Source organism: Lithobates pipiens, unplaced genomic scaffold (assembly GCF_037356315.1).
Source record: "Lithobates pipiens isolate NorthernLeopardFrog02 unplaced genomic scaffold, aLitPip1_a1.2 Scaffold_8, whole genome shotgun sequence".
Lineage (NCBI taxonomy): Eukaryota > Metazoa > Chordata > Amphibia > Anura > Ranidae > Lithobates > Lithobates pipiens.
This window is the reverse complement of record NW_027507903.1, coordinates 298040967-298053395: the sequence shown is the minus strand read 5'-3', so window position 1 is coordinate 298053395 and position 12429 is coordinate 298040967. Positions and strand designations below refer to the sequence as shown.

At 45.3% G+C, this 12429-nt stretch overlaps 14 non-coding genes across 14 annotated transcripts; all 14 read left to right on the top strand.

The window, feature by feature from the left end:
• Positions 1 to 487: 487 nt before the first annotated feature.
• Positions 488 to 560, top strand: TRNAV-UAC (transfer RNA valine (anticodon UAC)). The gene has a single exon. It is a non-coding gene; the product is annotated as a tRNA-Val (tRNA).
• Positions 561 to 1375: 815 nt separating this feature from the next.
• TRNAV-UAC (transfer RNA valine (anticodon UAC)) lies at positions 1376 to 1448 on the top strand. Its single transcript has one exon. It is a non-coding gene; the product is annotated as a tRNA-Val (tRNA).
• Positions 1449 to 2263: 815 nt separating this feature from the next.
• TRNAV-UAC (transfer RNA valine (anticodon UAC)) lies at positions 2264 to 2336 on the top strand. Its single transcript has one exon. It is a non-coding gene; the product is annotated as a tRNA-Val (tRNA).
• An 815-nt stretch (positions 2337 to 3151) lies between these two features.
• Positions 3152 to 3224, top strand: TRNAV-UAC (transfer RNA valine (anticodon UAC)). Its single transcript has one exon. It is a non-coding gene; the product is annotated as a tRNA-Val (tRNA).
• An 815-nt stretch (positions 3225 to 4039) lies between these two features.
• Positions 4040 to 4112, top strand: TRNAV-UAC (transfer RNA valine (anticodon UAC)). Its single transcript has one exon. It is a non-coding gene; the product is annotated as a tRNA-Val (tRNA).
• Positions 4113 to 4927: 815 nt separating this feature from the next.
• Positions 4928 to 5000, top strand: TRNAV-UAC (transfer RNA valine (anticodon UAC)). Its single transcript has one exon. It is a non-coding gene; the product is annotated as a tRNA-Val (tRNA).
• Positions 5001 to 5815: 815 nt separating this feature from the next.
• TRNAV-UAC (transfer RNA valine (anticodon UAC)) lies at positions 5816 to 5888 on the top strand. The gene has a single exon. It is a non-coding gene; the product is annotated as a tRNA-Val (tRNA).
• Positions 5889 to 6703: 815 nt separating this feature from the next.
• TRNAV-UAC (transfer RNA valine (anticodon UAC)) lies at positions 6704 to 6776 on the top strand. Its single transcript has one exon. It is a non-coding gene; the product is annotated as a tRNA-Val (tRNA).
• An 815-nt stretch (positions 6777 to 7591) lies between these two features.
• TRNAV-UAC (transfer RNA valine (anticodon UAC)) lies at positions 7592 to 7664 on the top strand. The gene has a single exon. It is a non-coding gene; the product is annotated as a tRNA-Val (tRNA).
• An 815-nt stretch (positions 7665 to 8479) lies between these two features.
• TRNAV-UAC (transfer RNA valine (anticodon UAC)) lies at positions 8480 to 8552 on the top strand. The gene has a single exon. It is a non-coding gene; the product is annotated as a tRNA-Val (tRNA).
• An 815-nt stretch (positions 8553 to 9367) lies between these two features.
• On the top strand, positions 9368 to 9440 carry TRNAV-UAC (transfer RNA valine (anticodon UAC)). Its single transcript has one exon. It is a non-coding gene; the product is annotated as a tRNA-Val (tRNA).
• Positions 9441 to 10255: 815 nt separating this feature from the next.
• Positions 10256 to 10328, top strand: TRNAV-UAC (transfer RNA valine (anticodon UAC)). The gene has a single exon. It is a non-coding gene; the product is annotated as a tRNA-Val (tRNA).
• An 815-nt stretch (positions 10329 to 11143) lies between these two features.
• TRNAV-UAC (transfer RNA valine (anticodon UAC)) lies at positions 11144 to 11216 on the top strand. The gene has a single exon. It is a non-coding gene; the product is annotated as a tRNA-Val (tRNA).
• An 815-nt stretch (positions 11217 to 12031) lies between these two features.
• On the top strand, positions 12032 to 12104 carry TRNAV-UAC (transfer RNA valine (anticodon UAC)). The gene has a single exon. It is a non-coding gene; the product is annotated as a tRNA-Val (tRNA).
• Positions 12105 to 12429: the final 325 nt, after the last annotated feature.

The following is a 12429-nucleotide window of genomic DNA, read 5'->3' as shown; positions in this document are numbered from 1 at the left end:
TCAGGGGAATTGGAGTGAAATATGGGGCTGTCACTACTGTGGTGCTCACTCTTCTCCTTGCTGGCGGCTTTCAGACATGAGGAAGCAAAGCCCTGCCTCTAATGAGGTGGCCACCTCCACACAGAGACACAGTATAAAACAAGACATGGTAAGTCAGTAATGGGGAGAAGATCAGCTGCAGGGAGGCAACAGGCACGTCTGGCAACTAGTCCTTTACCCTCTCCCTTCCATTTCTTGAGGAACGGCTTCCAGAGTATAGCTTTTATACGGGAACCGTAGTGACCCTGGAGCTCTTTGCTAAGGGCTGGTGCCAGGTCATGGCCCTTATGCAAAGAGTGGCCAGAAACATCAGTCTTGCTACACCCTTGAAAGTGTCCTAAAACCAAAGAAATGCCAAAGCATCTCAGGTTGAATTATAGGATGCAAGGATTCTTTGGTGTTTAACCCTTCCCTTTCTGAAAAATGACAATTTGGTCAACTTCTTACAGGTTCCATAGTGTAGCGGTTATCACGTCTGCTTTACACGCAGAAGGTCCTGGGTTCAACCCCCAGTGGAACCATTTTGAAATATGAGATCAGTTATTGACTTTCTGAAAGTCAGTGCTTGGATCGTGCCTCATACAACGCAATGCAAAGCAATAGAGCCTTCAAAGTGGAACGGAACTCAAAAAGTCAACGTTTGCTATAGCGTAGGAAACATTTACACATGTGAATTGTTCCTAAGCAGTACCCTGAAAAATGTATCTTTGGCTTGAAATTCCTCCTCAAAATAGCTTGGTACTTTCTGGTATGCAAGTGTGCCCAAGCACTTCTGTGGCAGCAGCCGCATACAGTAGCTGTGTGTTTGTAGTGTGAGATCTAAGGCATTGAAAACCCTGACTTCTAGTCTCAGGGGAATTGGAGTGAAATATGGGGCTGTCACTACTGTGGTGCTCACTCTTCTCCTTGCTGGCGGCTTTCAGACATGAGGAAGCAAAGCCCTGCCTCTAATGAGGTGGCCACCTCCACACAGAAACACAGTATAAAACAAGACATGGTAAGTCAGTAATGGGGAGAAGATCAGCTGCAGGGAGGCAACAGGCACGTCTGGCAACTAGTCCTTTACCCTCTCCCTTCCATTTCTTGAGGAACGGCTTCCAGAGTATAGCTTTTATACGGGAACCGTAGTGACCCTGGAGCTCTTTGCTAAGGGCTGGTACCAGGTCATGGCCCTTATGTAAAGAGTGGCCAGAAACATCAGTCTTGCTACACCCTTGAAAGTGTCCTAAAACCAAAGAAATGCCAAAGGATCTCAGGTTGAATTATAGGATGCAAGGATTCTTTGGTGTTTAACCCTTCCCTTTCTGAAAATTGACAATTTGGTCAACTTCTTACAGGTTCCATAGTGTAGCGGTTATCACGTCTGCTTTACACGCAGAAGGTCTTGGGTTCAACCCCCAGTGGAACCATTTTGAAATATGAGATCAGTTATTGACTTTCTGAAAGTCAGTGCTTGGATCGTGCCTCATACAACGCAATGCAAAGCAATAGAGCCTTCAAAGTGGAACGGAACTCAAAAAGTCAACGTTTGCTATAGCGTAGGAAACATTTACACATGTGAATTGTTCCTAAGCAGTACCCTGAAAAATGTATCTTTGGCTTGAAATTCCTCCTCAAAATAGCTTAGTACTTTCTGGTATGCAAGTGTGCCCAAGCACTTCTGTGGCAGCAGCCGCATACAGTAGCTGTGTGTTTGTAGTGTGAGATCTAAGGCATTGAAAACTCTGACTTCTAGTCTCAGGGGAATTGGAGTGAAATATGGGGCTGTCACTACTGTGGTGCTCACTCTTCTCCTTGCTGGCGGCTTTCAGACATGAGGAAGCAAAGCCCTGCCTCTAATGAGGTGGCCACCTCCACACAGAGACACAGTATAAAACAAGACATGGTAAGTCAGTAATGGGGAGAAGATCAGCTGCAGGGAGGCAACAGGCACGTCTGGCAACTAGTCCTTTACCCTCTCCCTTCCATTTCTTGAGGAACGGCTTCCAGAGTATAGCTTTTATACGGGAACCGTAGTGACCCTGGAGCTCTTTGCTAAGGGCTGGTGCCAGGTCATGGCCCTTATGCAAAGAGTGGCCAGAAACATCAGTCTTGCTACACCCTTGAAAGTGTCCTAAAACCAAAGAAATGCCAAAGCATCTCAGGTTGAATTATAGGATGCAAGGATTCTTTGGTGTTTAACCCTTCCCTTTCTGAAAAATGACAATTTGGTCAACTTCTTACAGGTTCCATAGTGTAGCGGTTATCACGTCTGCTTTACACGCAGAAGGTCCTGGGTTCAACCCCCAGTGGAACCATTTTGAAATATGAGATCAGTTATTGACTTTCTGAAAGTCAGTGCTTGGATCGTGCCTCATACAACGCAATGCAAAGCAATAGAGCCTTCAAAGTGGAACGGAACTCAAAAAGTCAACGTTTGCTATAGCGTAGGAAACATTTACACATGTGAATTGTTCCTAAGCAGTACCCTGAAAAATGTATCTTTGGCCTGAAATTCCTGCTCAAAATAGCTTGGTACTTTCTGGTATGCAAGTGTGCCCAAGCACTTCTGTGGCAGCAGCCGCATACAGTAGCTGTGTGTTTGTAGTGTGAGATCTAAGGCATTGAAAACTCTGACTTCTAGTCTCAGGGGAATTGGAGTGAAATATGGGGCTGTCACTACTGTGGTGCTCACTCTTCTCCTTGCTGGCGGCTTTCAGACATGAGGAAGCAAAGCCCTGCCTCTAATGAGGTGGCCACCTCCACACAGAGACACAGTATAAAACAAGACATGGTAAGTCAGTAATGGGGAGAAGATCAGCTGCAGGGAGGCAACAGGCACGTCTGGCAACTAGTCCTTTACCCTCTCCCTTCCATTTCTTGAGGAACGGCTTCCAGAGTATAGCTTTTATACGGGAACCGTAGTGACCCTGGAGCTCTTTGCTAAGGGCTGGTACCAGGTCATGGCCCTTATGCAAAGAGTGGCCAGAAACATCAGTCTTGCTACACCCTTGAAAGTGTCCTAAAACCAAAGAAATGCCAAAGGATCTCAGGTTGAATTATAGGATGCAAGGATTCTTTGGTGTTTAACCCTTCCCTTTCTGAAAAATTACAATTTGGTCAACTTCTTACAGGTTCCATAGTGTAGCGGTTATCACATCTGCTTTACACGTAGAAGGTCCTGGGTTCAACCCCCAGTGGAACCATTTTGAAATATGAGATCAGTTATTGACTTTCTGAAAGTCAGTGCTTGGATCGTGCCTCATACAACGCAATGCAAAGCAATAGAGCCTTCAAAGTGGAACGGAACTCAAAAAGTCAACGTTTGCTATAGCGTAGGAAACATTTACACATGCGAATTGTTCCTAAGCAGTACCCTGAAAAATGTATCTTTGGCTTGAAATTCCTCCTCAAAATAGCTTAGTACTTTCTGGTATGCAAGTGTGCCCAAGCACTTCTGTGGCAGCAGCCGCATACAGTAGCTGTGTGTTTGTAGTGTGAGATCTAAGGCATTGAAAACTCTGACTTCTAGTCTCAGGGGAATTGGAATGAAATATGGGACTGTCACTACTGTGGTGCTCACTCTTCTCCTTGCTGGCGGCTTTCAGACATGAGGAAGCAAAGCCCTGCCTCTAATGAGGTGGCCACCTCCACACAGAGACACAGTATAAAACAAGACATGGTAAGTCAGTAATGGGGAGAAGATCAGCTGCAGGGAGGCAACAGGCACGTCTGGCAACTAGTCCTTTACCCTCTCCCTTCCATTTCTTGAGGAACGGCTTCCAGAGTATAGCTTTTATACAGGAACCGTAGTGACCCTGGAGCTCTTTGCTAAGGGCTGGTACCAGGTCATGGCCCTTATGCAAAGAGTGGCCAGAAACATCAGTCTTGCTACACCCTTGAAAGTGTCCTAAAACCAAAGAAATGCCAAAGGATCTCAGGTTGAATTATAGGATGCAAGGATTCTTTGGTGTTTAACCCTTCCCTTTCTGAAAAATGACAATTTGGTCAACTTCTTACAGGTTCCATAGTGTAGCGGTTATCACGTCTGCTTTACACGCAGAAGGTCCTGGGTTCAACCCCCAGTGGAACCATTTTGAAATATGAGATCAGTTATTGACTTTCTGAAAGTCAGTGCTTGGATCGTGCCTCATACAACGCAATGCAAAGCAATAGAGCCTTCAAAGTGGAACGGAACTCAAAAAGTCAACGTTTGCTATAGCGTAGGAAACATTTACACATGTGAATTGTTCCTAAGCAGTACCCTGAAAAATGTATCTTTGGCTTGAAATTCCTCCTCAAAATAGCTTAGTACTTTCTGGTATGCAAGTGTGCCCAAGCACTTCTGTGGCAGCAGCCGCATACAGTAGCTGTGTGTTTGTAGTGTGAGATCTAAGGCATTGAAAACTCTGACTTCTAGTCTCAGGGGAATTGGAATGAAATATGGGACTGTCACTACTGTGGTGCTCACTCTTCTCCTTGCTGGCGGCTTTCAGACATGAGGAAGCAAAGCCCTGCCTCTAATGAGGTGGCCACCTCCACACAGAGACACAGTATAAAACAAGACATGGTAAGTCAGTAATGGGGAGAAGATCAGCTGCAGGGAGGCAACAGGCACGTCTGGCAACTAGTCCTTTACCCTCTCCCTTCCATTTCTTGAGGAACGGCTTCCAGAGTATAGCTTTTATACGGGAACCGTAGTGACCCTGGAGCTCTTTTCTAAGGGCTGGTACCAGGTCATGGCCCTTATGTAAAGAGTGGCCAGAAACATCAGTCTTGCTACACCCTTGAAAGTGTCCTAAAACCAAAGAAATGCCAAAGGATCTCAGGTTGAATTATAGGATGCAAGGATTCTTTGGTGTTTAACCCTTCCCTTTCTGAAAAATGACAATTTTGTCAACTTCTTACAGGTTCCATAGTGTAGCGGTTATCATGTCTGCTTTACACGCAGAAGGTCCTGGGTTCAACCCCCAGTGGAACCATTTTGAAATATGAGATCAGTTATTGACTTTCTGAAAGTCAGTGCTTGGATCGTGCCTCATACAACGCAATGCAAAGCAATAGAGCCTTCAAAGTGGAACGGAACTCAAAAAGTCAACGTTTGCTATAGCGTAGGAAACATTTACACATGTGAATTGTTCCTAAGCAGTACCCTGAAAAATTTATCTTTGGCTTGAAATTCCTCCTCAAAATAGCTTAGTACTTTCTGGTATGCAAGTGTGCCCAAGCACTTCTGTGGCAGCAGCCGCATACAGTAGCTGTGTGTTTGTAGTGTGAGATCTAAGGCATTGAAAACTCTGACTTCTAGTCTCAGGGGAATTGGAGTGAAATATGGGGCTGTCACTACTGTGGTGCTCACTCTTCTCCTTGCTGGCGGCTTTCAGACATGAGGAAGCAAAGCCCTGCCTCTAATGAGGTGGCCACCTCCACACAGAGACACAGTATAAAACAAGACATGGTAAGTCAGTAATGGGGAGAAGATCAGCTGCAGGGAGGCAACAGGCACGTCTGGCAACTAGTCCTTTACCCTCTCCCTTCCATTTCTTGAGGAACGGCTTCCAGAGTATAGCTTTTATACGGGAACCGTAGTGACCCTGGAGCTCTTTGCTAAGGGCTGGTGCCAGGTCATGGCCCTTATGCAAAGAGTGGCCAGAAACATCAGTCTTGCTACACCCTTGAAAGTGTCCTAAAACCAAAGAAATGCCAAAGCATCTCAGGTTGAATTATAGGATGCAAGGATTCTTTGGTGTTTAACCCTTCCCTTTCTGAAAAATGACAATTTGGTCAACTTCTTACAGGTTCCATAGTGTAGCGGTTATCACGTCTGCTTTACACGCAGAAGGTCCTGGGTTCAACCCCCAGTGGAACCATTTTGAAATATGAGATCAGTTATTGACTTTCTGAAAGTCAGTGTTTGGATCGTGCCTCATACAACGCAATGCAAAGCAATAGAGCCTTCAAAGTGGAATGGAACTCAAAAAGTCAACGTTTGCTATAGCGTAGGAAACATTTACACATGTGAATTGTTCCTAAGCAGTACCCTGAAAAATGTATCTTTGGCCTGAAATTCCTGCTCAAAATAGCTTGGTACTTTCTGGTATGCAAGTGTGCCCAAGCACTTCTGTGGCAGCAGCCGCATACAGTAGCTGTGTGTTTGTAGTGTGAGATCTAAGGCATTGAAAACTCTGACTTCTAGTCTCAGGGGAATTGGAGTGAAATATGGGGCTGTCACTACTGTGGTGCTCACTCTTCTCCTTGCTGGCGGCTTTCAGACATGAGGAAGCAAAGCCCTGCCTCTAATGAGGTGGCCACCTCCACACAGAGACACAGTATAAAACAAGACATGGTAAGTCAGTAATGGGGAGAAGATCAGCTGCAGGAAGGCAACAGGCACGTCTGGCAACTAGTCCTTTACCCTCTCCCTTCCATTTCTTGAGGAACGGCTTCCAGAGTATAGCTTTTATACGGGAACCGTAGTGACCCTGGAGCTCTTTGCTAAGGGCTGGTACCAGGTCATGGCCCTTATGTAAAGAGTGGCCAGAAACATCAGTCTTGCTACACCCTTGAAAGTGTCCTAAAACCAAAGAAATGCCAAAGGATCTCAGGTTGAATTATAGGATGCAAGGATTCTTTGGTGTTTAACCCTTCCCTTTCTGAAAAATGACAATTTGGTCAACTTCTTACAGGTTCCATAGTGTAGCGGTTATCACGTCTGCTTTACACGCAGAAGGTCCTGGGTTCAACCCCCAGTGGAACCATTTTGAAATATGAGATCAGTTATTGACTTTCTGAAAGTCAATGCTTGGATCGTGCCTCATACAACGCAATGCAAAGCAATAGAGCCTTCAAAGTGGAACGGAACTCAAAAAGTCAACATTTGCTATAGCGTAGGAAACATTTACACATGTGAATTGTTCCTAAGCAGTACCCTGAAAAATGTATCTTTGGCTTGAAATTCCTCCTCAAAATAGCTTGGTACTTTCTGGTATGCAAGTGTGCCCAAGCACTTCTGTGGCAGCAGCCGCATACAGTAGCTGTGTGTTTGTAGTGTGAGATCTAAGGCATTGAAAACTCTGACTTCTAGTCTCAGGGGAATTGGAATGAAATATGGGACTGTCACTACTGTGGTGCTCACTCTTCTCCTTGCTGGCGGCTTTCAGACATGAGGAAGCAAAGCCCTGCCTCTAATGAGGTGGCCACCTCCACACAGAGACACAGTATAAAACAAGACATGGTAAGTCAGTAATGGGGAGAAGATCAGCTGCAGGGAGGCAACAGGCACGTCTGGCAACTAGTCCTTTACCCTCTCCCTTCCATTTCTTGAGGAACGGCTTCCAGAGTATAGCTTTTATACGGGAACCGTAGTGACCCTGGAGCTCTTTGCTAAGGGCTGGTACCAGGTCATGGCCCTTATGCAAAGAGTGGCCAGAAACATCAGTCTTGCTACACCCTTGAAAGTGTCCTAAAACCAAAGAAATGCCAAAGCACCTCAGGTTGAATTATAGGATGCAAGGATTCTTTGGTGTTTAACCCTTCCCTTTCTGAAAAATGACAATTTGGTCAACTTCTTACAGGTTCCATAGTGTAGCGGTTATCACGTCTGCTTTACACGCAGAAGGTCCTGGGTTCAACCCCCAGTGGAACCATTTTGAAATATGAGATCAGTTATTGACTTTCTGAAAGTCAGTGCTTGGATCGTGCCTCATACAACGCAATGCAAAGCAATAGAGCCTTCAAAGTGGAACGTAACTCAAGAAATCAACATTTGCTATAGCGTAGGAAACATTTACACATGTGAATTGTTCCTAAGCAGTACCCTGAAAAATGTATCTTTGGCCTGAAATTCCTGCTCAAAATAGCTTGGTACTTTCTGGTATGCAAGTGTGCCCATGCACTTCTGTGGCAGCAGCCGCATACAGTAGCTGTGTGTTTGTAGTGTGAGATCTAAGGCATTGAAAACTCTGACTTCTAGTCTCAGGGGAATTGGAGTGAAATATGGGGCTGTCACTACTGTGGTGCTCACTCTTCTCCTTGCTGGCGGCTTTCAGACATGAGGAAGCAAAGCCCTGCCTCTAATGAGGTGGCCACCTCCACACAGAGACACAGTATAAAACAAGACATGGTAAGTCAGTAATGGGGAGAAGATCAGCTGCAGGGAGGCAACAGGCACGTCTGGCAACTAGTCCTTTACCCTCTCCCTTCCATTTCTTGAGGAACGGCTTCCAGAGTATAGCTTTTATACGGGAACCGTAGTGACCCTGGAGCTCTTTGCTAAGGGCTGGTGCCAGGTCATGGCCCTTATGCAAAGAGTGGCCAGAAACATCAGTCTTGCTACACCCTTGAAAGTGTCCTAAAACCAAAGAAATGCCAAAGCATCTCAGGTTGAATTATAGGATGCAAGGATTCTTTGGTGTTTAACCCTTCCCTTTCTGAAAAATGACAATTTGGTCAACTTCTTACAGGTTCCATAGTGTAGCGGTTATCACGTCTGCTTTACACGCAGAAGGTCCTGGGTTCAACCCCCAGTGGAACCATTTTGAAATATGAGATCAGTTATTGACTTTCTGAAAGTCAGTGCTTGGATCGTGCCTCATACAACGCAATGCAAAGCAATAGAGCCTTCAAAGTGGAACGGAACTCAAAAAGTCAACGTTTGCTATAGCGTAGGAAACATTTACACATGTGAATTGTTCCTAAGCAGTACCCTGAAAAATGTATCTTTGGCTTGAAATTCCTCCTCAAAATAGCTTAGTACTTTCTGGTATGCAAGTGTGCCCAAGCACTTCTGTGGCAGCAGCCGCATACAGTAGCTGTGTGTTTGTAGTGTGAGATCTAAGGCATTGAAAACTCTGACTTCTAGTCTCAGGGGAATTGGAATGAAATATGGGACTGTCACTACTGTGGTGCTCACTCTTCTCCTTGCTGGCGGCTTTCAGACATGAGGAAGCAAAGCCCTGCCTCTAATGAGGTGGCCACCTCCACACAGAGACACAGTATAAAACAAGACATGGTAAGTCAGTAATGGGGAGAAGATCAGCTGCAGGGAGGCAACAGGCACGTCTGGCAACTAGTCCTTTACCCTCTCCCTTCCATTTCTTGAGGAACGGCTTCCAGAGTATAGCTTTTATACAGGAACCGTAGTGACCCTGGAGCTCTTTGCTAAGGGCTGGTACCAGGTCATGGCCCTTATGCAAAGAGTGGCCAGAAACATCAGTCTTGCTACACCCTTGAAAGTGTCCTAAAACCAAAGAAATGCCAAAGGATCTCAGGTTGAATTATAGGATGCAAGGATTCTTTGGTGTTTAACCCTTCCCTTTCTGAAAAATGACAATTTGGTCAACTTCTTACAGGTTCCATAGTGTAGCGGTTATCACGTCTGCTTTACATGCAGAAGGTCCTGGGTTCAACCCCCAGTGGAACCATTTTGAAATATGAGATCAGTTATTGACTTTCTGAAAGTCAGTGCTTGGATCGTGCCTCATACAACGCAATGCAAAGCAATAGAGCCTTCAAAGTGGAACGGAACTCAAAAAGTCAACATTTGCTATAGCGTAGGAAACATTTACACATGTGAATTGTTCCTAAGCAGTACCCTGAAAAATGTATCTTTGGCTTGAAATTCCTCCTCAAAATAGCTTAGTACTTTCTGGTATGCAAGTGTGCCCAAGCACTTCTGTGGCAGCAGCCGCATACAGTAGCTGTGTGTTTGTAGTGTGAGATCTAAGGCATTGAAAACTCTGACTTCTAGTCTCAGGGGAATTGGAATGAAATATGGGACTGTCACTACTGTGGTGCTCACTCTTCTCCTTGCTGGCGGCTTTCAGACATGAGGAAGCAAAGCCCTGCCTCTAATGAGGTGGCCACCTCCACACAGAGACACAGTATAAAACAAGACATGGTAAGTCAGTAATGGGGAGAAGATCAGCTGCAGGGAGGCAACAGGCACGTCTGGCAACTAGTCCTTTACCCTCTCCCTTCCATTTCTTGAGGAACGGCTTCCAGAGTATAGCTTTTATACAGGAACCGTAGTGACCCTGGAGCTCTTTGCTAAGGGCTGGTACCAGGTCATGGCCCTTATGCAAAGAGTGGCCAGAAACATCAGTCTTGCTACACCCTTGAAAGTGTCCTAAAACCAAAGAAATGCCAAAGGATCTCAGGTTGAATTATAGGATGCAAGGATTCTTTGGTGTTTAACCCTTCCCTTTCTGAAAAATGACAATTTGGTCAACTTCTTACAGGTTCCATAGTGTAGCGGTTATCACGTCTGCTTTACACGCAGAAGGTCCTGGGTTCAACCCCCAGTGCAACCATTTTGAAATATGAGATCAGTTATTGACTTTCTGAAAGTCAGTGCTTGGATCGTGCCTCATACAACGCAATGCAAAGCAATAGAGCCTTCAAAGTGGAACGGAACTCAAAAAGTCAACGTTTGCTATAGCGTAGGAAACATTTACACATGTGAATTGTTCCTAAGCAGTACCCTGAAAAATGTATCTTTGGCTTGAAATTCCTCCTCAAAATAGCTTAGTACTTTCTGGTATGCAAGTGTGCCCAAGCACTTCTGTGGCAGCAGCCGCATACAGTAGCTGTGTGTTTGTAGTGTGAGATCTAAGGCATTGAAAACTCTGACTTCTAGTCTCAGGGGAATTGGAATGAAATATGGGACTGTCACTACTGTGGTGCTCACTCTTCTCCTTGCTGGCGGCTTTCAGACATGAGGAAGCAAAGCCCTGCCTCTAATGAGGTGGCCACCTCCACACAGAGACACAGTATAAAACAAGACATGGTAAGTCAGTAATGGGGAGAAGATCAGCTGCAGGGAGGCAACAGGCACGTCTGGCAACTAGTCCTTTACCCTCTCCCTTCCATTTCTTGAGGAACGGCTTCCAGAGTATAGCTTTTATACGGGAACCGTAGTGACCCTGGAGCTCTTTGCTAAGGGCTGGTACCAGGTCATGGCCCTTATGCAAAGAGTGGCCAGAAACATCAGTCTTGCTACACCCTTGAAAGTGTCCTAAAACCAAAGAAATGCCAAAGGATCTCAGGTTGAATTATAGGATGCAAGGATTCTTTGGTGTTTAACCCTTCCCTTTCTGAAAAATGACAATTTGGTCAACTTGTTGCAGGTTCCATAGTGTAGCGGTTATCACGTCTGCTTTACACGCAGAAGGTCCTGGGTTCAACCCCCAGTGCAACCATTTTGAAATATGAGATCAGTTATTGACTTTCTGAAAGTCAGTGCTTGGATCGTGCCTCATACAACGCAATGCAAAGCAATAGAGCCTTCAAAGTGGAACGGAACTCAAAAAGTCAACGTTTGCTATAGCGTAGGAAACATTTACACATGTGAATTGTTCCTAAGCAGTACCCTGAAAAATGTATCTTTGGCTTGAAATTCCTCCTCAAAATAGCTTAGTACTTTCTGGTATGCAAGTGTGCCCAAGCACTTCTGTGGCAGCAGCCGCATACAGTAGCTGTGTGTTTGTAGTGTGAGATCTAAGGCATTGAAAACTCTGACTTCTAGTCTCAGGGGAATTGGAATGAAATATGGGACTGTCACTACTGTGGTGCTCACTCTTCTCCTTGCTGGCGGCTTTCAGACATGAGGAAGCAAAGCCCTGCCTCTAATGAGGTGGCCACCTCCACACAGAGACACAGTATAAAACAAGACATGGTAAGTCAGTAATGGGGAGAAGATCAGCTGCAGGGAGGCAACAGGCACGTCTGGCAACTAGTCCTTTACCCTCTCCCTTCCATTTCTTGAGGAACGGCTTCCAGAGTATAGCTTTTATACGGGAACCGTAGTGACCCTGGAGCTCTTTGCTAAGGGCTGGTACCAGGTCATGGCCCTTATGCAAAGAGTGGCCAGAAACATCAGTCTTGCTACACCCTTGAAAGTGTCCTAAAACCAAAGAAATGCCAAAGGATCTCAGGTTGAATTATAGGATGCAAGGATTCTTTGGTGTTTAACCCTTCCCTTTCTGAAAAATGACAATTTGGTCAACTTCTTACAGGTTCCATAGTGTAGCGGTTATCACGTCTGCTTTACATGCAGAAGGTCCTGGGTTCAACCCCCAGTGGAACCATTTTGAAATATGAGATCAGTTATTGACTTTCTGAAAGTCAGTGCTTGGATCGTGCCTCATACAACGCAATGCAAAGCAATAGAGCCTTCAAAGTGGAACGGAACTCAAAAAGTCAACATTTGCTATAGCGTAGGAAACATTTACACATGTGAATTGTTCCTAAGCAGTACCCTGAAAAATGTATCTTTGGCCTGAAATTCCTGCTCAAAATAGCTTGGTACTTTCTGGTATGCAAGTGTGCCCAAGCACTTCTGTGGCAGCAGCCGCATACAGTAGCTGTGTGTTTGTAGTGTGAGATCTAAGGCATTGAAAACTCTGACTTCTA